The 27,983-nt window shown below is 35.5% G+C and overlaps 1 long non-coding RNA gene across 2 annotated transcripts; it reads right to left on the reverse strand.

The window, feature by feature from the left end:
• Positions 1–105: 105 nt before the first annotated feature.
• On the reverse strand, positions 106–27,983 carry LOC136791454 (uncharacterized). 2 transcript variants are annotated; one of them, XR_010833580.1, is made up of 4 exons: positions 25,941–27,983; positions 20,604–20,688; positions 18,759–18,804; positions 106–3,193 (listed from the first exon to the last, which is right to left on the reverse strand). It is a non-coding gene; the product is annotated as an uncharacterized lncRNA (long non-coding RNA). The 2 variants fall into 2 exon arrangements; XR_010833579.1 differs by lacking the exon at positions 106–3,193 and adding an exon at positions 3,263–4,011.

Here is a 27,983-nt window from a genome sequence, read left to right on the forward strand (position 1 = left end):
GTACATTATTTATGTATCTAGATTTTAATTGCACTCACTTGATATACTCATTAAAATTATTTTCATTACAATCAAGCTTTTTACTTCTTTTATAACCACATTAGACTTAAATGTCAAAGTAAGAAAAAATGGCCTAAACAAAATTCCAGCAGCAAGCATCCCTTGAATCTGAAATACACCCTATTTCTCTTGATAGAACTACTTCTCCTAAGCCTCCATGTTGCTCCCCAGTAACCTCAGAAAGATACTCTTCCCTGCTCGCACAGCAGCTCCTGCCGCCCGCCGTCTCTCACCTTGACCACAGCTGCCCTCAGCAGGGGCCATGGCCTATTTCTGCCTCCGGCCTTGGTGCTCCTCCTGTTCCCTGGCCTGGGCTCTCAGCACCCATCTCCCTTTGCACAGCACAACCCTCTGCAGCCCCTGCCTGGATGCTTTCTTAATGGTATTAATGGACTATTAGTTAGTACCCTTAATGGTTTTAAGGGTATTAATGAATATTGCAGCAGGGCCCCTGCATGAATCTGAACGGAAGCAATGTTAACAGGGGCAGAGGGAGAGATTTACAGTCGTCCTGGACTTTTAGTATGTATCTCCTTCATTACAGGAGATCCTTGTCTTGGTACTTGGCTCTCCAAGCCTGGCTGCCTCGTGCAACAAGGCTTGGGGTGCAGCTGAGCCCATGCAAGGGACCTCACCATTCCTACTGCACAGTCTGGATACATTTCTGCTTCTAAAGGTCAATCAATTTCTTGTTAGTAGTGCCCCTCTTAGTCCCTCCCCACATCTGAATTTCCACGAAAAAAAAGCCACGTCACACAGTCAACATAAGACATCCCATAACACACTGTGGAGTGGATTCCACCTCCATGCAGAGTCGTCAGGTGTCTTTTCAGTTACTTCAGAGAAAGCTACATTAAGTCATACATGCTACTCACTGTTTTTAAAAGAGGGAGGGAAATATCAGAGAGGGATATATGAAAATTCTTATTCCATAATGGTAACTAGTGAACCAAGTGAAATGAAATTTGATAAATTTTCAAAGACCTCAGTCCAGCAAAGTACTTAAAAATAAATTTGAAAGTTCCCCACGTCACTTTGATTTTTAGAAGTACACAGATGCTAAACTACTTAGTGTGGAAAGTCCCATGTAGGTGCACAATACATAATAACTGCATTTTTGGAGTCAGTTTGTTAAATTTCTTGCATTCTTGGAACACCTGACTACCCTTTGAAAATGTGTAAAAGATTTCTGAATCACTTTTTTAGATGATAAAATAATAATAAAAAACACCTCTAAATTAGTTTAATCAGTTCTTGTATTAGCTTAGTTTCAGTTCACTGGAACGTCTTTACTTTATACTCCATTTCTTTTAAAAAAATCTAAAAAATTGATACAAGTAAACTTACAAAGAACAATCGCAAATAACTGCTGGATTGCAAGTCTTTACTATGATAATTAAATACAAAGTAATTTTTTCTCAATAATTCAGTTATTTCAACATTTTGGGCACTGAATTATAAGTATTACCTTTGCACTACTACATGCTGCTTTATCATGTCAGCCCATCTGGGCCACTGAGGAAGGTTCAGTTTAATTATTCAGAGAGCTGAATTCCTGCTAAGAAGTTGAATTAGTATAAAAATATTTTAATGTGCATCATTTCAGCATCTAGTAATGTAACTAGCATTTTTTCCCCCTAAGGAAATTATATTCATTCTTCTTTTTTCCCCTTGCAATAAAATAATTTACTTATTATTTCTGTTACAAAACCAAATACAAAAGAGCAATTTCAGAAATGCCTTTTCCCTTTATCAGAAATAGATCAATTAAATTTTATTTAAACAAAACCCAAAATAGCCACACACAAGGCCTATACAGTAAGAAATGAAATAACAGAATTGAAAGTTTTAAAATGTTCTTATACAGTAGAGCTATCGGTTTTCTGTATTGAACACAGTGAAACTCTAGGGAAGTTCAGACCAAGGTTGATATTTTTAATCTCTGAGGATAAGGCCCATCCTAACCTGTAAAATGTAGCATGGACATGAAATAGTACATAAAAAATAAAAAATAAAAAATCAGACTATTAAAAACATTACTGAGTTGGGATAACACATTTCTAAGTATCACTCTCTGGCTCTTCTCAAAATACCAAGCAAGTGTTCCCCAGCAACAATGAGGTTTCAATATCATAACATTCTTCTTTCAACAATAGCAGATAAGACTGTCACACACACAGACACACCGCATATTTCCAGTAATCTTACTAATCAAGAATCATTCTGATCTGACTGTACATCCTTGCTGTACTGATTGTAAATTGCTTTTCACCAAAAATACAGATGTGCTGCTGCTGAAAGGTCTTTGTGGTCAAAAAATTTGAGAACACTCTATTCTATGATTCTATTTCTAAGAGCTTTCTGGTGATTGAATACACGTGAAAGATACATAGAAAACAGGGGCAGTTTTTGTCCTCTTTTTATTACCAACTTTTTTTGAGCACACTCCGTATCTATAACGACAGCCATTAAATTTGTAAGGCAGCTGTCCACAATGGGGGTCAGAGCTCAGGTGATTAAATTCTTTTTAGACAGATTTCACTCTGCCTAAAAAAAAATATATATATATAATATATATGTAAAGCAATTTTTACTAGCTGAAACCTCAAAAGACTGGCCATGTACCAAGTGGGGTTAGTGGTCAACTGTAGCTCCATTTTGCCAGAAGGTCAAATCACTCTCCGCTATTTCTTATCCAACAAGCTTGAAAGGATCTGTAGTCTATCCTATATGAAACACATTACTTTGAAGACAGGAGTGGTGGAATTTTCCTCAACATTCCAAACTTATAGAAGACTCTTTACAGAAAATGCATGTATGGAGTTTTTAAAATAAATTTTAAAGAAATGAGAAGATTTAGAAAGAAGGATTGGAGTCTGAGTTACCTGTAATAGCAGTCTCAAAATCCGGCAGAGTTCTTTGCCGCAACCCTACTGGCCAAGGCAACGTTGACTTAGGCAAACCACCAAACTCCTTAGTAGAAAGAAAGTCCTTCACACTTAACGGAGGCTGTAAAGAATGATTCACAACAGCAGCATACTGACATAGTCACTTCTGAGAGAGCCTCATCTCCGAAATCACCCATCAGTTGTGCCTATGTGTGATCTTTCAAACCCCGTGTGTCTCTGGATAGCTGTAAATCAGAAGACCACATAAAGTGTAATCATTACCAAAATTACAGGATACAGTGCAACACAGTAACTCTGAGAACACTCTCTTTTTTTTTTTTTTACAAATGTATCTCTATGCAAAAAATTTCAAATGAAATACATAAACCTGATGCTGTGTATTTATAATGCATATCTATCAAATCCAACATCATTATTTTCCTAACAGAAATGGTGATATTTGACACACTTGCTCAATTTAATTTCTGCTTCAAATTTCAATGGAAGATCAACCCCTTAGTTCTCTCACTGAAAATCTCAAAAAAACAGTGATATTTTAAGTTATTGTTCGTTGTGTATAAATTGTAATTCCTCTGAAATATACTGCCTTAATAAGGGGGAAATTATTGCATGGTACAGACAGAAATGAAAGTGAAATAATTGGCCTTCAGTGTTTGAGCAACTTTGTTCCTTTGTATTCATTCAATTTGTGTCAGTGGATTTAAGATTTCATTACAGAGTGAGCTATTGGTTCTAATAAGATGCTACTGAAGTATTATTGCTGCTTCGAAATCATGTTTAAATGATGTACCCTGTGAGGTTAAGTTTTAAGGGCTAAATCATCAGGGAAAAGTTAAAAAAGTAAGTCACCGTACTCAGTAGTTAACACTGGTTCCTGACAGAGCCTGAGCAAGAACTTGCCTGTGAAGTGCATCGGGTGGATAGCACAGAGGCAGTCTGAGTGATGGCTGCCTCCTTACTTCTCATAAAAGGGGAGGAAAGGCCCAGGAAGGTTTTCTGATGTTGCGAATCCCACCGCCTCCTGTGAGCCAGTGTCAGGGCACTGGATGGGAAAAAAGCGAAGGCATTTCCATCTATTTCACGCACACAAAGTAAAAGATATTTAAAAGATATTCTTACGAACATGAGTGCACTCTCATTTCCTTTTACTTCATTGTGTGCCTAGTACTACTTTCAGTCTAGCTCATATAATTTAGAGGGTCTGACATCTATTGCCCTGATGTCATTTATCACCAGCCCATCTCCATTTTAGAAGCACAGATACTCAGTGTACAATTTTTACTGTAAAATTGGATTTGTTTGTTGTGACAGAGTAGGCTTGTTGAATTTATGATTTAACATTGAACATCCTTCACCTTGAAAGCAGCTCTTCTGCCATAAAAGCAAAGCATCTCTCTCATGAGGACACTATAATATCACAGTACAGATGCCCATCCTGTAGACAAGTTTGTGCCAGTAGAAACTAACTTAATTTCCTGGGACATTTCAGTGTTTAGCTCTATTTTTCACTTTACAAGGATAAATATTGGGAAATACTTCATGCCAGTGTAATAACTGTCCATCAGTAGAACAGCAACAACAACAAAAAGTTTGATCAGTTCAGTTCAAGTGAATATTCAGTTCAGAATGGTTGGGTGAAAGAAAATACAAAAAACATGTTGAAAAAACACACATTATTTGTCTGATTGTTGTTGCCTTTGTCTGTGCTTCACAGAAAATCACTAAATTATTTCATATGTATTTTGGAATGAGACTTTTCAACATGGGTGGGTATTATATTCAAAACTGTATTTTTGGCCTTCCTCAAATCCTTTGCCATTGGGTATACTGCTTTGCTCTCTCCTTATGCTTCTGTCTGCTCCTCCCTGATCTCACCCTACAATTACTGTCAAGTTTCCTAATAAAACTACCCTTAAATTGGCCTTAATTAATATGATACATAGGAACAGGAACGACATGCTGTTTCCCAGCTTGTCTTGAAATTTTCACAACTTAAAGCCTGCAAATTATCTTAGAAACTTCCACTTCTGAGATAACAAAGTTCTGCACTAGCTCAGTCTCTTTATCATGCAGGGGACAGCTCGTTCAATTCCAGCAGCGCTGATGTGTCCACCTAGTTCCATCTCTGAAATGCAAACCAACATGCTGCAGCTACTCATTTTCCAAGAATAATATCTCTTATTCCCACCTAAAGTCTCTTCCATGATGCCTTGCCTTCCTTTCCTGTTTTAGATCATCTTTATCAGTAGAAGACCTGCAAAAAGCTAGCTGCAGCTCATTTTCTCCAGTCAAGAAAGTATCCTATCCTTAGAAGTATCCCTACCTTATCAAAAGTATACTACAAGAAAGTATCCCTATCCTTATCTGCTGCAACTTTTTCTGTGCATTCTCCTTCTCTAAAAAAAACGTAGCTGCTGCCAGCTATTAGGGTACCTAGCAATTTTCTAGCAATTTTCTACCAAAGTAAACACTGTCAGGCTATAATTACAACCTGTCAACACTCCGCTTAACCTTAAGGGATGTTGCAGACTAAAGCTTCTCATATCTACCTGGATCCATTTACAACCTTAAAAGGGGAATCAGTTCAGATGGAGATTTTTTTTTCCTTTTTTTTTTCTTTTTTTTTTTTCCCATTATATTTTTAATTAGGGTCTGTGTGCTCCTTGGGCAGGAGAACGAACATCCCTGGCAGAATAGCTGGATTCTGCAGTACTCTAGAGATGTTATGGAAGCATTATTTAAATAGAAATATTTATGAAGCAAACAAACAAACAAAAAACAGAGAACCATCATGTGCTCTCTTAATACTAAATTCCAGCTCTTTTACACTGTTCTTGATCCTCACGCATGGAACTTTCCTGGCCCACAGCAACCATATTGAAGAAAAAGATGCATGGTGCTTGATGTCATATTTTATTCTCCCTGTTAAGTTTATTAAATTCTGTGGTTGCATGGAACATCAGAGCATCATGGACCATGTATCTCACAACATAAACTTTCAGCAAATCATCCATCATTTACAAAGGTTTAGCCCAAAGAGTGAGGCCTTTTTAACAGAGGCAGGCAGACTTATGAGCTCTTGATGTATCTATTCTTTGACTGTAGGAATGTGCATCCTTGAAGGAATTTTGGTTGATTGCACAATTGGACCATAAGGCACCCCAAACAAAAGATGTATAAACTTACTTTTTTTTCTTTCCTTTTTTTTTTTTTTTCCTGGGAGGCAGTGAAAGATTATTGTACTAAGGGCTCAACTCTTCGCAGATGTTTTTTTCTGTCTTCCTCAAGCTGTTCAAATTTTATATTGCCTAACTTCCCATTTTGATTTCTTTTCTACTACTGTATATTTCTCCCTTACTAAGAATAAATCACCAGAAGAAGCTATTTTGAAAACGGCCTGGATGTGTTTTAACCAACAAATCCAGTGTAATCAGCAGACCAGGATTCTTGAACTTGAATGTTTATTTTAGAGCCACATGCCATGTTTAATCAGTTTTACTAATACTGCAAAACACTATCTGCTTTGACAAGAATATGTTGATCATATTACAGAATGATTACTGCTAATGGAGATCTTTTAGACAAGATTAGATTTTGCTTCTGTCCAGATGCCTCAAAGAACGTTATTAGTTTTTGGTGTCATATTTTCGTAACATTAATATGATCAGCTTATGGGCTTGCTCATGTGCTATAACTGCAGCAATTTATCTGACAGTTAAACTGTCAGGATTATGCAGCATCTAACCCAATGAATACTGCTACAATCTGTATCAAATTAGGCAGTGCCTGCACAATCCTACCATAGCTGTGATTTGACCAGTGAACATTCTGATGAGCTCCCAGCCTCTGAGATCCAAAAAATTACATTGTGAAGCTCAATAGATGTTTCCAAGAAAGCTGATTACTTCATGATATTATTCCAAACGGTGAATCTGCTTATTTTTAGAGAAATCTAGCTTTTTTTCATAAATCAGCAAAATGTTATTCAGAGCGGTACTACCCTGACAGCTAATTAATGTGGCACTGTATGGGAAGCCCCTTAGCATAACTGAGCTGTAATAGTAGGTTTTCCATAGGTACAGAAAGTATGATATATTGCTTTGTTTATAAAGCACTTTTCTCTTCTTCTTTCAAAGCTAGTGGATAACTGCATCTACCTTTCCCAATGTATATTTACCAGTTAGACATAACAAATTATAAATGCTAAGAACCATAAAGATAAGATTTAATACATTTTAACTAGAGAGTCTTACAATATCAACCAAGCAACACTATTGCCCTTAAGTTTAATAATACATGCTGCTACGCACTCTGATGGTATGCTTCATTCCTTTTGATAATATGCCTTTAAAACCAATGTCCTTTAGGGTCCAATGGACCATGAAATAGTCTCTGCAAAAGTACCAGTGGTGCCAGTGCTGAGACAAACATTCATTTTGGCTGTCAGCTTTAAGGACTGTGGAAGAAATGAAGCACATTTATTATATACTGATGTATTCTGACTAGATAATCCTTTTCAGTTGTAGGCACTATAAAGGCAAGTGCAGATTACTGTGGGGGTATAGTTAAAAAAAATTCAGATGGGCTGAAACAGTTGTGCTTCCAATTTCACAGTTGGATAATTTGCTTTATAAACTTCTATTTAAGAGAAAGTTTTACTGTCAATGAAGTACGCTAAGTAAACAATCTACAATTTGAAAGAGAGTAAGTTAGAGATACTCAGAAGCTGCTTCCACTTATGTTACATTTATTAATTAATATTGTAGTTTGCTCTTCTATGCTGCAGGCACTTTGAATGTATTTCTTAGATACCAATTTTAATTACAATTCTGTCAAAATTTGCCCTTTAAATTGCCACTCTTTTACAGCACATTGATAGCATGATTATTTCAGTATAGCTATGATAGTGACTATCACACTGAAATCACCAAGACCAGAGGATTTGGAACAGCATACTTCAATTTTAGTACCTTGGTGCATTTTTTTTTCAGTGCATAAACCTCATTTTTTCCCGTTTTACAGCTGGGAATTGGAGGCAGAGGGATTTTTTTTTCCCATTATTCAGTAAATGGAAGGAGAAGCTGTACCAAGACTTCTTACTCTTGGCTACCAACATTAGACCCCAGCCCACTGAGCATGTATTATCAGGTCCCTTAAGAAACACTGATAAGCAATCAGTTGGATGCAATATATCTGACTGAAAGAGAGAGCAGAAAACTAACAACTAGAATTTATTGTTATGCATTTTTTTTTAAGCTTATCAATGCCCAAATCCAATATATTGAAAACTAGCAAAATGGAAGCAGCCTAAAAAGCCAAAAAGCAATGCAATATGAATGCAATGTGCATACTACATGATAACAACACAAGACCTATACCTATTTTATTGAACCCTTTCTTGTTAAGCACAAAGTTTTTCCAAAATTCAGAGGAGGGAAAATCCCTAAGTACAAAGGAGAGTTCACCTCTAAGAAGTGTTACGCATGTATATCTTTGTGAAACTAGCACAGAGAGAAATTGTTCTACAGAGCAAGTCTGTATACATCATACATGTTCATGGACACCAGATGGACTATTAAATACACTATTTATGTATTTATGCCATTCCCACATCAGAACTTCTGCATATTTTCTAATTTACAAGAAACAATTTATACAGCTTCCTTTAACCTAGAGATACAAAATACAGATAGTCTGGTAATCTTTGCAATTCTGATAATAGTTAGATTTATAGTAGACTGAATATGAACTGAGTACTCCACGCGCTTCTCTTGCCTATACTTTTAAAATACATGTCACAACAACAACAACAGCAAAACCCACTATTTCTTTAAATAGCTGATTAATATATAACAATCACAAGTCAAAACTGTTTGGAGATTATCTTTTGTTTAGTTAGTGAGAGTCCTGTGCTTGAGAGAGAGCAGAACTGACTAGAAACAAGAGCAGGCTGCAGACTTCTGTAACAGCATGGTCTTTCTCCACAGTGAAAAGCACATCGTTCTCTAGTTCCTCTGCTAACGTCTGCCACAGCCAAGGCAACATGTCACCTCTGAAAAGCTGCTTGTATCATATGTTTTATTTCACTGGCATGTCACATTTCAGGAAAAGCAATTTAATCTTGTACTTCACCTATGTGTTACTGCTATCTGTATGCACTTTGAGATCATACATATTACTTATGAGAAAAGGGAAGAAATGCATTTCATCTATATGCAGAATAACATATTCAGAAGCTCCAGTTTTAATTTTCTTTCCCCCCCTCCCTCTCAATGCAGAATTAATTTATCAGCTGTCATCCTACTTTGAATTTACATTGATACACTAATCCGCCATGTGTGTTAATATCAGATTACTGAAAAGGTTACTATACTTTATCAGGTTTCTGATGTAAACAAATTTCTAGACAAGAACTTCTCAAAGAGTTTAGGTAGGAGTGGTTCCTTGGAAACCAGCTAGTCTCCTAATAAGATGTATTGTACCTGCAAAAATAAAAAAACTTGTTTTCTGAAAACAAAGTTGAGATGCTAGACAGCAATTCATGGAAGTTGCCATAGTTCTGGAAGGAATGATGTTCATACCATGTGGGGCTTTGGCATGAAAACTTAACACACAAGGGAATCAACAGCTACTTCTTAGCCCTATTGCTCTCCAAAATTATTATACTCTTTGCTAAAGAAGATAATATAATAAACTGTAATGTTGTGACAAGCAGCTTAAAACTTCGAGCAAAAATACACATTTCCTGACTGTATACTTTCACAATTTCTTAACATTCACTTGGCACCAGCAGCAAAGAAATGCATAAGAGAAAATTGGAAGTGCTCTTTGGAAGAATTATAGATTCTTTTATTATGGTACATCTCTCACAGATATTTATCATCTAGTTGGAAAGGAGTATGGCCTTTTATTTATGTCAATTTTCTTAACCAGTTAGGATTGTTACCATGATTGCATAGAAATAAAAATTAACCTTTAATAGTTAAATAGCCTGACTCTAAATTTACTTACAGTCTTATAGGGATTTAGTATCATTTATACACTAGTGGGAAATTTTAGTTTAAATTCTGTGAACTAGCAGTGTTCTGTAAAAACATCTTTAATTTGGGGTTGTTTCTGATTTGGTGCAGCTACTGAACACCCTCAGAGAAAAAAATCTGTTTTGAATATACCCATACAAGAATGTTAGTTTTGTTTCCTAACCAAATGCAAAAGTGAAAAACAAAACACATTTAAAGATTACAAAATATTTCATTCTGTCAAAATAAAATATTTTTTTCCAAATTTTTGGTCCCTTAAATGCTGATTTTAGTTATATATTTTTTCAAATGTCATAGCAAAATGAAAACTTGAAACATTTTGTCTAAAAAAATGTCAAAACAATATCTATTTTATTTTCTGTTATTTAACGTTATTTTTACTTTGTTTAGTAGCAGCCTCCAAAGGCATTCAAATTAACTTGAGTAAGGAGTGTGAAAGGGAGTTATATGATAAAATTTAGCTTCACTGTTTAGATAAATCCACTTAACCAGTATGTATTTTCTTATTGCATGTTCTCTCTGTCAGGAAGATCTACATGATATTTATTTTCTGTACCACTCTCTACATGTCATGAAGCATATGTTGTAGGAAACTGATTGCTTTTCAGACTGACAGTTGCTTTGCTGTTCCAGTTCCCTGTCACAAAGGAAGACATTTAACCGGAGAAATTCCTCAATAATATGTTTGGACACTTTCCTTTAGAGATTAACCATTAAAAAGGCCAGGGTTCCGTTTGCCTTCAGTATTCTGATTTCCTCATAGAGACCTCTTTTAATGTTTATGGTGATAAATAATTCCAATCAACACTGATCTCCATTATTCTAGGAAACTCTTATCTTATACAACCCATGGGAAAAAAGCCCCGACATAAATCAAGTTACCCATTTTAAACTTTGCTTAAATTCTTCAACAATTACTTAGACACTTAGAAGAAAATTGAGTTCTTTTAAGTCAGTCAGGGAGTAATAGTTCATTTTTAGGCACACTTAGTCTTTTTCATCATTCTTGTGGCCCACCTAGAATCATGGAATTTCACACAGTTTCTTCTAAACAGTCAGATCTCTTAGTACAAGGCCATTGGTGAGCTGACAAGCTTATATTCTGAAATGTCTTAGAGGTAGGAGATGCCTAGCTTTTTTACAGATACTGTTAATCTAGTTATTCTGGTATTTCTCCTGTGAAGAATTACTTTGCATTTTCACTCTTTGATTTATTATAGGTTGGAAAATTGCTAAACTTTTAAAAATTGGAACTTTTTAAAATTGCTTATACTGCCATTCAGCCTATAAGTTGAATCCACATTCATTTTATTTTCATCCTTCAGGCAAAGCTATAGCTATATAATGCCTAGTCAGTTAATATACAAACATATTTGATCTATTCAATTCTTCACCTAACATCATGCAGTCCCACCCATTGGTGATTCTTCCCAAATCATTTCTTTCAAGAAAAGCAGAAAGGGCTGCAATAGAGTAGGTCATCTTATAGCTGATTTATTGATAGACCTCTACAAAGTTTTTACACTACTTAATATTTCATATGAATGCTTGATTTTTGTAATCCAAGAACAGTTGATTGCTCTGAATTGCAGGTGTTATACTACTATGATTGCAGTAATTAAAATAATTAGGGTTGGAAGAGGTATAATTAAGTTATTAATATACATGGTCTTTGTCACATGCAGAACACAGGGCTTTTTGTAAGGAAATAGATGCAACAGGGCAACACTGCAAAAGGCTAAAGAAACCAATCAGATTGCAAGTCAGAAAACTGTCTTTTCCTTGAACTAGCAAGTAAAAAGTTTCTTAAGAGCAGTGATGTATGTAATTTTCTATTCCGGTAGATGTGTATGTTGAGATAGCACTAAGTCCAGGATACATATTTATTCCAAGTAAGGATTTTTGATTTTGCAGAATTTGCACCAGAGCATTATTTTATAGAAGTTATAATTAATGCAGAGATATCAAATGTCAGATCCAAGGAAGGTTATGCTTTTTCCTGTCTGATAACATGACGATGTATTTAGTTTCACCCTATATTGACATCTTTTGCTGGCTATTTTTTTTATAGGCATAAAGCCTATTACAAATTTACATTATTCAGAAACAGTGTTAATACATTTTCAAGAAAGCTTGCCAACCCATCCCTTCCTTCTGTTACTATAATAGAAAAACAACCTTGGCAGAATTTTTAGAAAATGGAATTGCAATCTTCTGTTTCCTAATTACAGAGCATAGCTGCAACATTCATTAGTCTGCAATTAGCAAGATTCCACAACTTTCAGGCAATCCAGCACTTTCTTGCTGGCAATGGAAAGTAATGTTAAGGGCCTGATCCAAATCCAAAGAAAGAGCCAGTATTTGCATTGGCTTGTGATCAGAATCCAACAGCACAATGCATACATGCATCAAGTACTTCATCCACGGTGGCTTTAGGTGAATTTCATAGATGCGATATAGTAATGTTCACAGAAATTTGGTGCATTTTTGGCTACAGTTTTCAAGATATGTGTTTTTCAAAACTTCCAATTATATGGGAGATGGAAATAGTGAGTCTAAGCCAGATGCTGCAAGTCTTTGATGTTGCACAGGACTCAGTAGATACCCTTGCTATGTGAGGAGATACTGACCTCTAGCACGCTGGTGATATTCTGTTGACTGAGGCAAAAAGAGAAAGTAGAATTTTTAAAAGAGAAAAGAAATCAATAATCTCAAATTAAGACTTCTATGTATTTTATGTGTATTTGATAATCCCTTTCATTTTTATACACAACTATAAAGATTATTTTGTAGAATGGTTTCTTCTTATGCCTACTTAAGACTTTTTTATTGCAGACTTAATTATAGTCTGTTTTGTCATTTTGCCCCTTTAAAGATGTACAAAGGTCATATAAACTTTTGGATGATGCCTTGCACTTCCATTTACGCGCATGCAAAAGAAGGTGAAAACATGCACAAGCACACTTGCAAGATTGAACTCAGATTTGTACTGCAGCTGCACACATGCTACGTATTTAAGTAATTACGTATCTCTTTTTCTATGCAAGCTGAAGATATTTACTATGCCTGAAAAAATTATGTTATTAGTTACACCATGAACTGAGATAACTATCAATGGAAGCTAGTTTAGATGTCCCAGCACAAAGTGAAACTGGACTCTGCTGTCAGGCAACAGTTATTGGTTCATGGGGTATTCAAATTTAGACTGAGAACATTACAATTAAACATTGTACAGGAACGCTTCAAATGGCAAGGTCTCACAGTCATTTTGTGAGAAAGGGGAAGGAAATAGAATTTCTCCCTGGCTTTGATAGTTGTGCACTAATTTGTTGCTTTCCTGTTCAGGACTGTTACTAGAAGCAATGCAGTCAAACATGCCTGCTGGATCCAGGGCTGTGCAGGTGAGGATGATGTCAAAGATGAGCCCTTGAAGGGTAATTAAATATTTTGAGATGAGGGAATACAATCAGTGTTTGTAAGGAGGTCCCCATTGAATGCAAAACACTTTTTCCAATCTATGATGGGTCACTAAATACTACAAAGCATGATATATGTTTCAGATCACATACCAGTTTATCTTGCACAGATCTTCAAGAGAGACCTGCCTTTACTGATCTGTAGTTTGGCATTTACAGTTACTTGGCATTTCAGTACTTGCTACTGAGTAGCCACACTTGTATGTCACTTTCATTCACACAGGTAATGTGTCTGTGGGTTTTAGGTCCATCATTGCCACTTGCATCCTTTAGGGCTGGATGAGAAGAATATTTGTCTAAATCTGTCACACTTGTACAGACTTATCTGGAATAAGTCAGGCAATACGACATTCAGCAGAAATAGTGCAGTGGATTTAGAAGCTGTACTTGTAAAGTTCTCCAAAGAAAGACTGGCAATATCGGTTACACATTTCCAACACTTCTTAGTTTTCCACTAACTTTATGCACTAAAGTATAGGAAAGTATCAGTAAAGGTGTGAAGATGCCAAAACGCAAAATAAAAATATAGGCCAGAAGGTTAAGGAAAGCTCTCAGCAGGCACAAATCAGGGTTACAAAACACAGCTTCAGTTTCAACCCCAAAAAGACCAAGCCATCAGCTTATCCACTGACTTTTAGAAAGTAGTTGATATATGCCTCTTAACATATAACATAATATAGAATGTATTCTTTTCTTGTTTTCTTTTTCTTTCTCTCTCTCTCTCTCTCTTTTGATTTCTAGAGAAGTTTTCCTGTCATTGTGGAAGAGTGTCCCTGTTGGAGCAGAATAAAACATAAATGCTCAGAGGACCACATTTCCCTTCATTCTGAGTTACTGACAGACTACAAGGACCTTCCAGAAATTCCTCACAACTCATTAGGATCACACCTGTCACTTTCTTATTGTAGTTATGGCAGTTTTTTAAAAGAGTACCAAAATACAAAATATCCAACATTTAAATGATGGATTTTTAATGCTTTGGAAATATAATAGCAAGGAACTCTGTGATGCAGAGTATTCTATATATCCCTTGATCAGGAGATGAAGTTTCTCATTTTGGAAGAGAGACCCACTATTGCATTTGTTGCAAGGTATTTTTTGTTAAAAAATAAAGATTTGTCCCTAACACTTACGTGTTTGTATAGGTCACAACTGGTGTATTGTAAATGAAACAAAATATTCTCTTTAATAAGATGAGGTTTTCATTGTGACATTTCCTATATGGGGAAGCTGAGCAAAAGAATTCAAATATAAGTGTAATGGTTATGAGAAAAAAACTTAGGTTGAAAAAGTAAAAGTCAGCAATGTGGCTACCTACCTCCATGCCATGAAATGTCATCAGACAAGACTTCCACTTACCAGGTTAAGAAAGCAAATGCATATGCTATTTCACACAGCATGGTACGTATTGATGCCAATATCACAAGCAAGGTGAGAAGATCATTGCAGAACTCCAACTCATTTGAGTCGGACGTAATAAACAGCGCATAAATAATCTAATTAGTGCCTATTTTATTCAGTAATCTTTATGTAGAATGTAATATATTCTTTCATCTGGAAGCTGTATCAGCTTTCCAACTTCTAGATTACAGCTCTCTCTTTTTTTTCTTATTCCATTTTATCTGATATGTCAGTTGCATTCTCCTATGGTGATTCACATAAATACTTTGATACAAGTTGGAAATTATCATAATTAATCAGCATGTTATTTCTGTGCATGCACTCTACATCTGGAAATGCATTCTCCATGCTTGTGCTGGGAATGGAAAGAATCAGACACAGGCCTAACAACTCTGCCAAGTTTTCTTGTGAACAGTTATACAAATATTTTGGGTGACAATAAAAGAAGTTCAGAAAACCTTAGTTTGCACAGCTGTCTAACTGGAATACAGATTTAGTATTTAACTTTTTTTAAGGACTCTCTTTCACAGTTTTGACCAGTTTTGAACATTAAGTGTATTCACACATCACTGTATCAACAATGAACTGAAAACTACTAATTTTATAGACTGCTTGTATAAGCAAATACACCAATATATCAACATTTTTATTTTAGTACCAAAAAGCAAAAATATGGGCAAAATAAACAAGGTAACTACTCATCTGAATATTTTATATTGAGCTCCACAGGTCACAATCCATTGACCTATACTTTTCTAATAGGCATCTCTAAAGAACACAGTTTTCTTTCCAGGCTTCAGCCTAACATGTAAAACCTGCCTGACTTTTGGTAAAACTGATTCAGCTTCTCTGAAGTACTAGATAAACTCGTATTTTCCAAAGATAAATACAAAAATATAGTTAAAGACATCAAACTGATCTATAAACTTGTCCACATTGGTATTATGGATTTTCTTAAAATAGCACAATCATATAAATGAGGCTTAGTGTAATTGAGGAGAACAGAAACTGGAAGCTAGAAAGATAGACAGCAATTTTCAGAACTACTAAACAGTTTTTGTAAAACAATTCTACTCCTCCTGAAATAAAGGTGATATAGGAAATACAGGATTTTGTCATTGTCTTCACTGACAACAGGATTTTACATTTGTAACATTGTGAGATTACTGTGAGTTAAAAGGAAAACTAGTTGGAAGAAGCACTGTGAATTTTCCTGTTATGAAACACATGTGTATATATATATAATATGAATAATTGATTCACTTGCAATATAAAGACACAAAAACAAATTTTTGAATGGATAGAGACAGAAAGAAACCATGTAGAGCACCTTGTCTTTTGAGACTGAATTTACCCTGAACTACAGACACTGATTACTTCTGATTCAAAAGTTGTGAGCTCTACTGTGGCATTTTTCTCCTGGTCCTACTGTGGTGTAATTGCTACAGTAATGGTGTGGAAGATTAACATTTATACAGAGCAAAATTTTCTGAAGTAATACATTTTGCGCTACTAATATTATGTCTGTCAGGGTATTATTTCTTCACTTGCAGGCTGGACTTGCTTGCATTTTCATAGCAATGTTCATGCTAACTTCAAAAATTGACTGCTCATGCAAATAAAACAAACAGGTTTTGACCTTTGATGTCAACTGATATAACTGCTCTTTTGATTAACACAGGCTTTTAGCATCACTGACTGTCAAAAAGACAAATACTTCCCTGATCACAATCTCCTCTGTATATTACAATGCAGCCAAAAAACAAGCCAAATAAAAGGGATCAAAGTTCATTGGAAGGATCAATATAATCTGGAAAAGAAATTCCATGTTGATATTTCAATCATATTTTTACAGATTTTATTTATTTATTTATTTGTGGTTAAGTTCAGTAGTTCAGAAAAACTCCTCCCCCTACATACCTAACAACACGTGAAAATGCTGGAATAAAATAACATATTCCCTTTTGAGAAACACCTGACATGTTCCCTGAAAGTGTTAGGGATGGACTGTACTGATTGCTAATGCAGCTGTAGGACAGCAAGGACCATAGATGCTTTTCATGTTCTTCTAACGTTATATGTTTACATAGTAATAGTGCAGGAAGAAACTCGAGTCTTATAAAACTCTAAGTTCAGTAAACAGAAGCTTTGCGACATTCCCAAAATTTTTCCCTCAAGTCACAGGGTTAGGAAACAGCCAACAAGCCAGCTGATAGAGCCAAGCTGCTCTGAGATGAGAGAAGAAATGAGTATTTTACAGCTAGTGCCCAAGCCAAACTGTACTCAGCTAAGTGTATTTTGTGAAGCTGGGGTGTACTGGAAAATAGTGTTTGTAAACTACAGCAGTTTTGGAGAACCTCAAGAACACGCTGTCAAGAGAGTATGCATTATAAAATCTGACCATATTAAGGATAAATCCAAAGCAGAAAATGTCATCCTTTCAACTGCTGGAAAACTATTTTATTTTTTAATTTTTTTTTCCCTTTAAAGGATTAATCAATTTTCAATTTAGGTTTGCTTTTCCCCACCCTAAACATACAATTTCTGAGCATGTAATACAGAATAATGCTAGAATAAAACAAACAAACAAACAAAAAAAAAACATGTCTGATTGAAACGAATTTAGTGCTCTCCCTCTACCTTGAAGTGCAATTTTATACTGGATTGAGGCTCTTAAGATAAATTTTAATCTCTCAATTCTTTACTCGTCATTGACAAGAAGAAGCAATGAAAGAACAATAAATCCCTGTTTGTAGAAGTAGGATAAAATGAAACCACTCAAGCATTTACCTTATATTACCAAATGTGAACTTCAGTTCCTCAAGTCTCATTTGTAGGACCTCTCCCCCTTGCTTATCATGCATTTGCCTAATAATTCATTTTTAGGCCAGCTTTGACAAATGCTTCTTACATGAAAGCTATTAAAAAAAACTTGCCTAGACTGCATAAGGAGCACTAAGATTTTATCTTTACCTCTCATAGTATTAAAAAGAGTGAATATGTTTCTGAGACACTTGGAAGGATAATTACACAGACAGATCTGCTATGTTGCTTCTAAACCCATGTTTGCCTAGCACAGAGAGCAGAAAAAGTATAGTCCATCAGCATCCTCTTGTTCATTAGGCTGTGAATAGATGTGAGAATATGTATACTCATGGTTTTCATTACAGAAATACCTCACAGTCTTTATAATTTTTGTCTATTAAGCAGAACAGCAGTAGTTACCTCCATCTTGCAGGCAAGGAAATGGGGCCTGAGATTACATGCAATTTATTCAAGGTCAAAGAGGAAATCTGCATTAAGATTTGAACTCAGCTGTTCTGATCTCTAAAATCCAAATAATTCGACCATTACACCACCATTCAGGATGCAATGTTGAGCACGCCCCTAAGGTGGATTCTGAATTAGAGCATGAGTTTTCAATCTTTTGCATGCCCGTACTATGCAGGAAAATAAATGACTTCAGAAGCTGAGTAAATACCAGGATAAGGCAAGTTGCTTGATAAGGATGAAGTGCTTGCAGATACAGCCAGGCACAATGAATGTTATTTTCCACATACAAGACCAAAAAATGAAAAATAAAAATATAAAGAGAATTAGAAAAAAATAGTCTCCCCAGACTGTTGAGTATGTTGTGAAGAGGAAGATTCTGTCCAGTACTGCAGGACTGGGATGGTGACTGACTGAATTTTGTACGGAGAATTATGGTACAGCTGACAACTGAAGCAAGGCAAGCACCACAAGGCACTAAGTTGTGATATCCTGAATCTACCTGAACTTATAAAGCCAGATAATGTCTTTTTTATGGGTTGGTGTTGAATTGGAACACTGAGAAAGGTACAGAAGATTTTATACAATGTAGTTAGCCATACCTCTGCCTCCAGTTCCTTCACAGTTCCTTCAGGCTTCCTTGTAGTCCTAGCAAAAAGGAGAATTTTTACAAATGAGTACTCTACTGGATGATAAAACCCTGGAAAGTCTCTGAATAAATCTGCCCAAATTCTACGGAGACATTTTGCTTTCCTGGACTTTGTATTTTTACTGATATTTTCCATCTCCATGGAAAAGCAATAAGGCTGGAGAAGACATTCGCTTTGCCTGTGTGGAAAACCCCAGAAATGCCTATAATGCCTCTGGCCCAAACTTCAGCACATTGTTTTGGGAACAGTAACCCTGTCTTTCCCTCCCTTGGGGGAACATTATGGCAGATTCCTTCCAGCGCAGCACCACCGCCAGTCCGGGGAGCAAGAAGTTATGGCAGACTGTCCTCCAGTGGAGAGGACTAGAACTGACAGCCCCATATTCTGCAAGGGAACTTCTGATGGATTTACAAACCCCAAGCTTTTGTAGGAAAAAAATAAAATAAAATAATAATTCTATATCTTATTCTATTCCTCTGCAGATTTGCAAATTGCAAGGGCCTGCAGCATACCGATCACTGACAGAGTTGCAGGGCCCATTTAATTAAATGATGTCCATTAGGCCAGCTTTCACAATTCTGAAACTGCACAGTTGGATTTTCATTATACAGAAAAATAGATGTCAGTGATGTGATGTCTCTATTATCTGTTAATGCAGAAGGAATCATTTTAATGGAAAAAATAGTCACATTTTAAAAAGTGTATCTTAAGGTTTTCTTTTGTTAACTGTAAAAAAACAACAACAAAAACCCTACTACATTTCAATATAATTCTAAACACCTTCTCAGTACCTTTAATTTTCTCAGAGAGAGAGTTAACCATCTAGATTTTAACTCTGTAAGAAGTGTTGCCTTACAGAAGCAATTGAGGCCTACGTTGTTAATTTTAGGCACCTTCTTTGCATGTTGATAACCTTTTCCAATAATCTCTCATTTTATTAGAAGAGGATGTCTATTATTTAATTTTTACCATATGACAGAAAAACAGGGGACCTTGTAAAATTAATTGATATTCCTTACCTTGTGTCCCAACAAATTAAAACTGCATATAAGAGCCTGAATTTGGCTTCTACCAAACATCGAATTTCTACAGTCATTGTTACAGAGAAGAAAAGGAACCTATGAATAAGGCAGGTGCTCTATAACATCAAATATCTGTATAAAGCAGAAATCATTAACATTCTATGCTCAAGAACAGTCTTTGACTATTAAAGCAACCCCCAAAATGAAAAGATAATCAATTAAAAATATCACATGCATTTTATCATCTTTCCTTGATAAAGAAGAGGGAGAGATCTGTGTTCAGGAACTGTGTTAAACCCATCAACTTATCAATTATAAAAAAGTATTGGTGCTGTTACATGTGATTAGTGGCAATAACTCTGAGGTTAAATGCTGCATGGTACAGTGATATTGTGCTTTAATTGGAGACTGTTCATGGGAAAAGGAAACCCTTATGAAATAAGGTTTGTAATGCTAGTATTTCAGAATTCAAGTCACTCCTTGAGGAAACTGACACCTTGAAAAGGTTTATTTTTGGTGTTTTAATCTGATTTTATATTTTAAATTTGTATGTACTAAGTTGCAGAACTGCACACTGAGTGGAAGCAGGACTCCAAGAACAAGGCTCTCCAGCTACCAGGAAAGCAGGGACAGAGAAGGGCAATTCATTCTGAGAGAAGTGGATGGATGATCAGATCTGAGTTCTGCACCTACAGAGGATGGGTAGTAAAAGCAAAGGAAAAAAAAAAAAAAAAAAAAAAAACCAACTGTAAGATGTTGAGGACTGTGTACATACCTAGATAAATATTGCATATAATGCCTATAAATGTATTTCAGAAGATTACTCACTCCGATCGACTCTGCTGTAAGAGCTGTAGCCCCTGAGAAAGAGGGAGTTACACAGATTAATTTACTGATGCAGTAATGTCCTGCTGCACATCTGCCAATGCCTTGCAATGCAGAGGACACTGACTGACAAGATTTAGTCGATGATTGAAAAAGAATACAAGAACAGTTCTTCTGGGTCAGGAAAAAGATACCTCTAGCCTAGTGCTTTGGTCTCAATATTGACCCTGGAGTGGAAAATTAGAGGACAACTAGTAGTACTTCTCACAAAACGCTCTTCTAGCAACAGGGACTGAAGATTCCCAAACTGAATCATGCATGCTAATGACAAATATGAATGATGAACACATTGCATATGTTTAATAGCTAACAAACCATCACCTCAGGAAGACAGTTGTTACCATTCCTCAGTGAAAAAAGAGTACAGGACTGTTAGCCCCTAACAATCTAAGATGGGCCTGACATTTGCCAAGGCAGTTACCCTTCACTTGGGAAGCTGCTCAGACAAAAGCTTTTGCTGTAGCCTCACAGAGGTCCTTTAGCTCTAATGTAACTGAGCATGGGCATTAATCTCTATGCATCATGTCCTAACCTGTAAAATAGAAATAATACTGATACTGTATCCAACAGATAGAACATGTCCTAATGTCAGAATACTGAAGAATGTTAGGAGGATAGGCAATGGCCTTTTTATTTTCTGAAATACATAGGTCAAAAGAGAATTCAGTTGTGAGCTCCTCTAGTTTTCTACTGGTTTACAATTGAAGAAATGGTGCTACTGTCAATGTCCAGCAGTTATGCATAATATTTAGTTGTTTTGAAAAACACATATTACCCTTGCAGAAAATCACAGAATCATAGAATTGTTCAGATTGGAAAAGACCTCTAGATCATCTAGTCCAACCTTTAATCTAGTACTAAAGTCCACCACTAAACCATGCTATAGGTGGATGTATCAGTTTAGCTCTGAGTTAAATTGGGTTTGTAGTGTTTCACCATTTTGGCTCACAAACTCTGAATTTGAAGTCATTCATGTATTTATTGTAACATATTTTCTGCAGACCTGACAATATCAAGCACTAGCATCTTTTCAGCGACTGCTAAGCTCCTCTGCCATCCACGTACTGCCAAACATCAGAAAGGTAGATAAACATGGAAGACAGAGATAAAAAGGGAACAGATGGGCTCATCTGCAATTATACCTCTGAAAAGACTGAGAGCCTCACAGAGATTTATAAACCTTCTGGAGACCAGACATTTGGTGATCAAATAAAATGATCCCTGAAAATGTTTTAAATGAGTAATTCAAAAACTATTTTTTTCCTGGGATATAGGCAACTTCTTAAATCAGCGGTGATCCAATAAGCAGAAAACAATTAGGTACCCACAAGTTATTTGCAAGTACATTACTTGAGCAAGTAAAACTATGATTCTAGAAAAAGCATTAACTCCCAACACCCTTCAAGATTTCAGACAAGCAAATACACAATTTTCAAATATATGTAATGGGAAGGCTTCACAAACAAAGCTGAAGCAAGGGTAGTAACTTATCTGGCCTGTCATTAGGATGTGCCAGTTATCTCAGTTTTCCTCTGTAAGAGAGAAAATCAATGTTTCTTGGTGTGGTAACAGTTACTTGGTTAAATCTATGAGGCTCTTCCTTTATGAACTAAACAAAACTGAGAAAATATTCTGCTATCTACCCTTCCTCTCACTATTTAGAATCTTTTAGGGATATTGGTTTTGTTCCCTTGAATATTAGAGGAGCATTTATGAATGAATGTGTATGTGCCTTTGTAGTTGCAAAGAGACAGAGGTGGTGAGTGTGTCCCTACAAAGATACCAGTGCTAATCTATTAGATACTCTAATACTTGCTGGAAATGAAACTAGAGTTAGTGGAATTAAAAGGGCAGGGAATATCTCCAGCTTATCTCCCCACTTTCAGCAAAGTATAAGGCACCAATCTTCTACCACCTGCTCAGTCAGCTGTGATGGTTTTCTTTCTAAAACATCCCTTTTTCTCAGTACAACACTGAACAGCCTATACAGGGATGACTTCAGCTTGGAAACTGTAGGTCATACAATAAAAAGGAAACAAATTAAATTATGTAATTTTTATAAATTAAATTTCAAATAGTAAGTTATTGAACTCGCATATAGCAAGGTCTGATATCTACCATATAAAGTCTGTTGTGAGTAGCAGACCAATTCACAAAAGTTTAAGTCAATTTGCAAAAAATCCAAAAAGAAAATTAAACACTGTGTCTCTGAAAACTAACAGCTGAAGCAGTTGCAGTGAAATAATTCCAGGAAATTCCATCAACTTTTGGTTTCTAAACCAAGCCTGATGTAGGAGATGCTCCAAGGACAGAGGCCAGAAAACATCCAAGTGGATGCATTAAGCTTGAAACATTTTTCAAGGAAAAAAAAATAATTGAGAAGCAAGATTTCTAAGAAATCTGAACAGAAAATATTGTCAAACAAGCTGTCAGTTATTGGTTACAGAAAGACTACTTGTTTAGCCAGTCGTAACACTTGTAGCAATACATTACCATGCTTTTTACTGCATTAACCCACGTTTTGACCTCAAAGTAATTGAAAAATCTTGAGAGACTTCAGAAGGGGGAAAAAAAGGGGGGGGAGGGAGGGGGGGGAAGAAAAAAAGAAACAACAACAACAAAAAAAACAGAACCCAAAACTCAGTACCAGCAAAGACAAAATGAGACAAAAAATTATTCTGCTGTGAAACAGTGACTTATATCTAATTTCTCTGCAACTTTATTTTTATTCAGCCATGGAAAGCAATTTTCCAGCTAAAAAATAAAAATTGACTTATTATGGAAGAAATAGCATTTAAAATAGAGAAAAGGTTATAGGTTTTCACAAGTGGATTTCTAAGTCTTGTTCTGTGAGACAGAAATAATGCATGTGCATTGTTCTTGCATTGTTCTTACCCATTAAATTATGAGTAGAGAGGGTTGCATTTTTCAACAACTTGAAAGATTTACAAACCAATGCGAGGACTAGAACTGGGAGTCAATAACATCATCAAATAGTCATTATTTGTTTCTCCCCAATGTTTTTTGATTCCGTAAATATAATTACAGCTTAATTGTTTCAAGCTTCGTGTTCCAGCTGCAAGCTGGATTCCATTTCAAGTCATCCTCAGATGGTCAGTGATACTCCTATTCAACTAAACAAGCACAACACCAAATACAATCTTTATTTCCTAAATATAAGCTGGAACAGGATCGATTACTATATTACAATTCATCATTACTATATGATGAAAATAAGAACTTCAATTTTTGTGTGAAGCCAATAAAATCAACTAATTTCCTTGGTTTGACTGCCATTCTAGAAATGAATACACATGAAAACAAGAAAGTCTTTTCCCAGCAAATTAATTTTGATAGTTTTGATTTTGATGGTGATAGTTTTAAAATCTCTTCTGCAATTATATGGCTATTTCAGCCTTACTTTACGTTAAGTTATTTTGAAAGGAGGAGCAATAAAACTAATCTAGCTTAAATTTAAGTAACCATTTCCCCAAACATTTATATATTATATATATATATATATATATACATACAGTGTGTGGGGGGGGTAAGCACAGAGAATTATCATAATCTATTTTCATGATATTTTGATTAATTTCTTGGGGGGGGGGGGAGGGAAGACTGGAAGCTGAAGTTCCATCTAGAAAAAGGTATGTCTTTTTAACTGGGAAGGTTAATGATTTTTAGAATATTTTATCAAAAGGGATAGATTTTTTACAACTTGAAGTTTTTACTTAAATTCTACCTAGGTGTTGTAAAATTGATACCAAAACTACTTAACCTGTAATACACAGAAAGACAGAATTGATTATTACAATAGACTCTAAGGGCTTAAAAGCTACAAAACTGTTAAAAGAAATTACTTCAGGCACAGTTCAGGGAGGAAATTTTTCATGCCAAAGAATAGAACGTATACCTACCTCATCTTGGATCAGTAGTTATTAAATTAACTTGTTTCTCCAGATAATAATTTAAGCAAATGTTTTGGTAACTAATGTAGCATTTAGATTTTTTTTCTCCTCTGTTGTATCAACAGTGGCAATGCTCTTTGTCTTTTTCTTTCCAGGATTTCTTCCAACCTCTCACTTGATACAGATCCACTTTCTTGTCTCCTTCACTTATGATTCTCAAGAGTCAAACTGCCAAACAGTTCACTAAATCCTTGCAAAAGACTCTGATATAAACACTTTTACTTCTATAGTGTTGAAGCATGGAGGGAGCCTTCCACATGGCATTTATTTGCAACAAGGAAAATTCTATAAAGTTGCACAGCTATCCTAGCTCTGAGGTCATTCAGAGCACAGTTGAATTAAAATTACACTCTGCCACAGAACCCTTCTGTAACCGAGGTATGGAAAAAAGGAGAGGAAATTGAAAAGATGGAAATGCACGGGGTATTTAGGGCTGAGGTTATCACCTCAATTACACAGAAGAGTAAAACAAAATGAATGCAGGTAGATAAGGTCAAAATGTAGTTTGATATTTCTGTATAGCTTAAAGGACAAAGAGAAAGGAGATTTTTTTTATTATTATTTTTTAATTTCTCTTTAGAATTCTCTGTAGACCATTCTCTCCCAAATAACCAGACAATAGGTTTAAGTACTGGAAGTGTGGGGGAAATGCATGCATTTCAGGGTGCAAAAGTTTCCCTGTCACCATCAGCGCCCCCACCCAGCATTCAGTGCAAATTTTTGTCATCATTTCTAAATTCCATTGTAATTTTATCTTTAAAACCGAAAAAGCTCTTACTTATATATATATATGTATATCTTGCATGTTAAGTTGTTATAGCTTATTTTGAATGCATTTTTAAATGCACTTCTTCCCTACACAAAAGGTAAAATCTCTTAGAGATTTGAAGAAGACTGGAACAAGAGATAGTAGATTCTCCTTCCACCCTCTTTTTTATGTTCTTTGGGAATAAAAGGGGGCATATTATGGGCTCTCTACTACATCACTTGAATGAGCACTATGTTCTCTCATGGATACTAGCAAAGCTCTTCCATATTACAGTACAATTCCCACCAGTCTGCTTTCTCTTAAAGTAAAAAGAGCCCTGAATTGCCTTCTGCTTTTGCCTTTTGTGTCCTTTCATTCAGAAAAGGAAGAGAAGGTTATCTTTTGAGCCTGTCATACAACAAACCAGCCCGTCTACCTTTCAAGGTCAGAAGATTCAAAAAAGTGAGTTTTCTTCTCTTTTCCAATAAGTAGAGTGATAAATGCTTACCTGATTAAACCAGCTGATAAGAATGGCTATTGTATTTTTTTTCTCTCTTTTCATTCCTTCCTTTGGCTCCAAGAGATAAGAATGAAGAACTTCTAGCCTGGCATTGATCCAAGCTTTGAAAGGACCTGCTGATTATGGATAATGTTCTTATTCAAATGAGCAGTCCCTGTGAAGCAAACAGCGACATTGCCCGACTGTGATGAACAGGATATAACCCCCATATTTTAAACGAATTTCCATGTCACATATAAGTGTATTTATATATCCCAAACCCTAACCACACTGGGAGATTTATCACTGATTTCTGCTAAGGACAAACCTGGACCATTATGATGACTTGACTCCTCAAGTTAGACCACAGCAAACTATCTTTACCTGAATCCTACAATTCCATAAAGAACATACAATAATCACAAGGACAAGAAGATGAAGGACTAATACTCATGTTAAAAAATATTTGTATTAACAAACTAACTAAAAAATTAAACACTAAATACAAATGTATCCAAGACACCCCCCTAAACTGTCTTCTTTCTAATAAAAAGCCCCAGCCCACTTAGCCATCCCTATGTGTAAGCTACTTGATCACCCTTATTTTCTTTCTTTAAACCTTTTTAATTCTAATATATCCTTTGTGAGATGGAAGAGAAACCAGAAAAACACATGGCATTCATGATGTGGATGACCAATGTATTTATAAAAGTATAATATAGCTTTTTTTTTTTTTTAATAATAATTTATTATCTCTCCCTTCCCTAGCAATTTCTAAAAACTGGCTTGTTTTGGAAACTCACCAAACACCAAGCTGATGCTTTTTAACAGTACTATCTATAGTCCAACAGGGTCTTGCTCTTGATAATTAAAGAGCCCTGAGCTGATCATTTTATATGTGGAGCTCAAATTGTTTTTTCTTCTCTGTCACTGTATATTTATCTATGCTGAATTTCACCTATCATTTTACTGCAGTCACCAAGTCTTATAAAATCCTTCTGAAAATATTTTTGCACTTTCTACTTTAAATAACAAAATAACAACAGTAAATGTTGTCGTATCACTGCTCACAACATTTACTAGATCACTGATAAATATGTAGAAATACAGGAATTTACTCAATATTCTAGAATAGCTGAATCTGTATTTTGTTTTTGTGTCAAAGCAAAATGTTTTAATGTCCTTTACAACAATGCCCAATTTCAGTGCTATAAATGCATCCTGTGGCTAAAATATTACTGGATAAACACTTGACATGTTTGTTTTAAAAAATATATAAATCTAAAATATCTTGACAAAAAAAGCACAAAAGTTGTTAATATTATGCAAGTGTTTCTAATAATTGTTAGAATTTAAAATATAAGCAAGTATTTTCTTGGTAAATATAAACGTATGTAACAGTTGATTTTTTTTTTTTTGGTCTTTAAAACAAACAGTTCTTCTCAATTTTGTTTCCATCACATCTATATATGTATCTACTCAACAGTAGATCACGGTGAAAAATATTAGCTTTTTAATATTATCATTTTTCCCAAGGCTGCTGGGTAATTTTACTGAGGTCAACTTGTTTTTATGAGGGCCTCTCAGCAGGAGGGCAGGCACTCCATACCAGCTTTGAAATTCGCAGTGTGCTGGCACATGGCGGCCACTTTCCCAGAGACTGGGAGGATAATCAGCACTGCAGGATCTTCTGCAAAAAATGAGGGAAAGGCACATCTGAGGTCTCTGAAGTCCAAGCAAAAGATATTCCCTGCATGGATCCAAACCAGCACCTGCCTTTTCTGCAGCCAGGGGAGTTCAGTAAAATGTTCAAATTTAATCTGAACGTTGCAGAATTCAGAAAAGATAAGAGACCAATCATCAGCTGTGATAGCTTTAATTTAAAAATAAAACAAGTTAAAAAAAAAAAAAAGACTGAATACCTCACCAATATGATAAAGAAAAAAATGTCATACAGGCATGAGTACCTGAACTGTTTACTTAGGCCAAAAAAGGTGCAAACTCCACCAGTTATCTATTCCATCTAAAAATAATAGCTAACATTTTTCCTTA

This window comes from Anser cygnoides, chromosome 9 (genome assembly GCF_040182565.1).
Source record: "Anser cygnoides isolate HZ-2024a breed goose chromosome 9, Taihu_goose_T2T_genome, whole genome shotgun sequence".
Taxonomy (NCBI): Eukaryota; Metazoa; Chordata; class Aves; order Anseriformes; family Anatidae; genus Anser; species Anser cygnoides.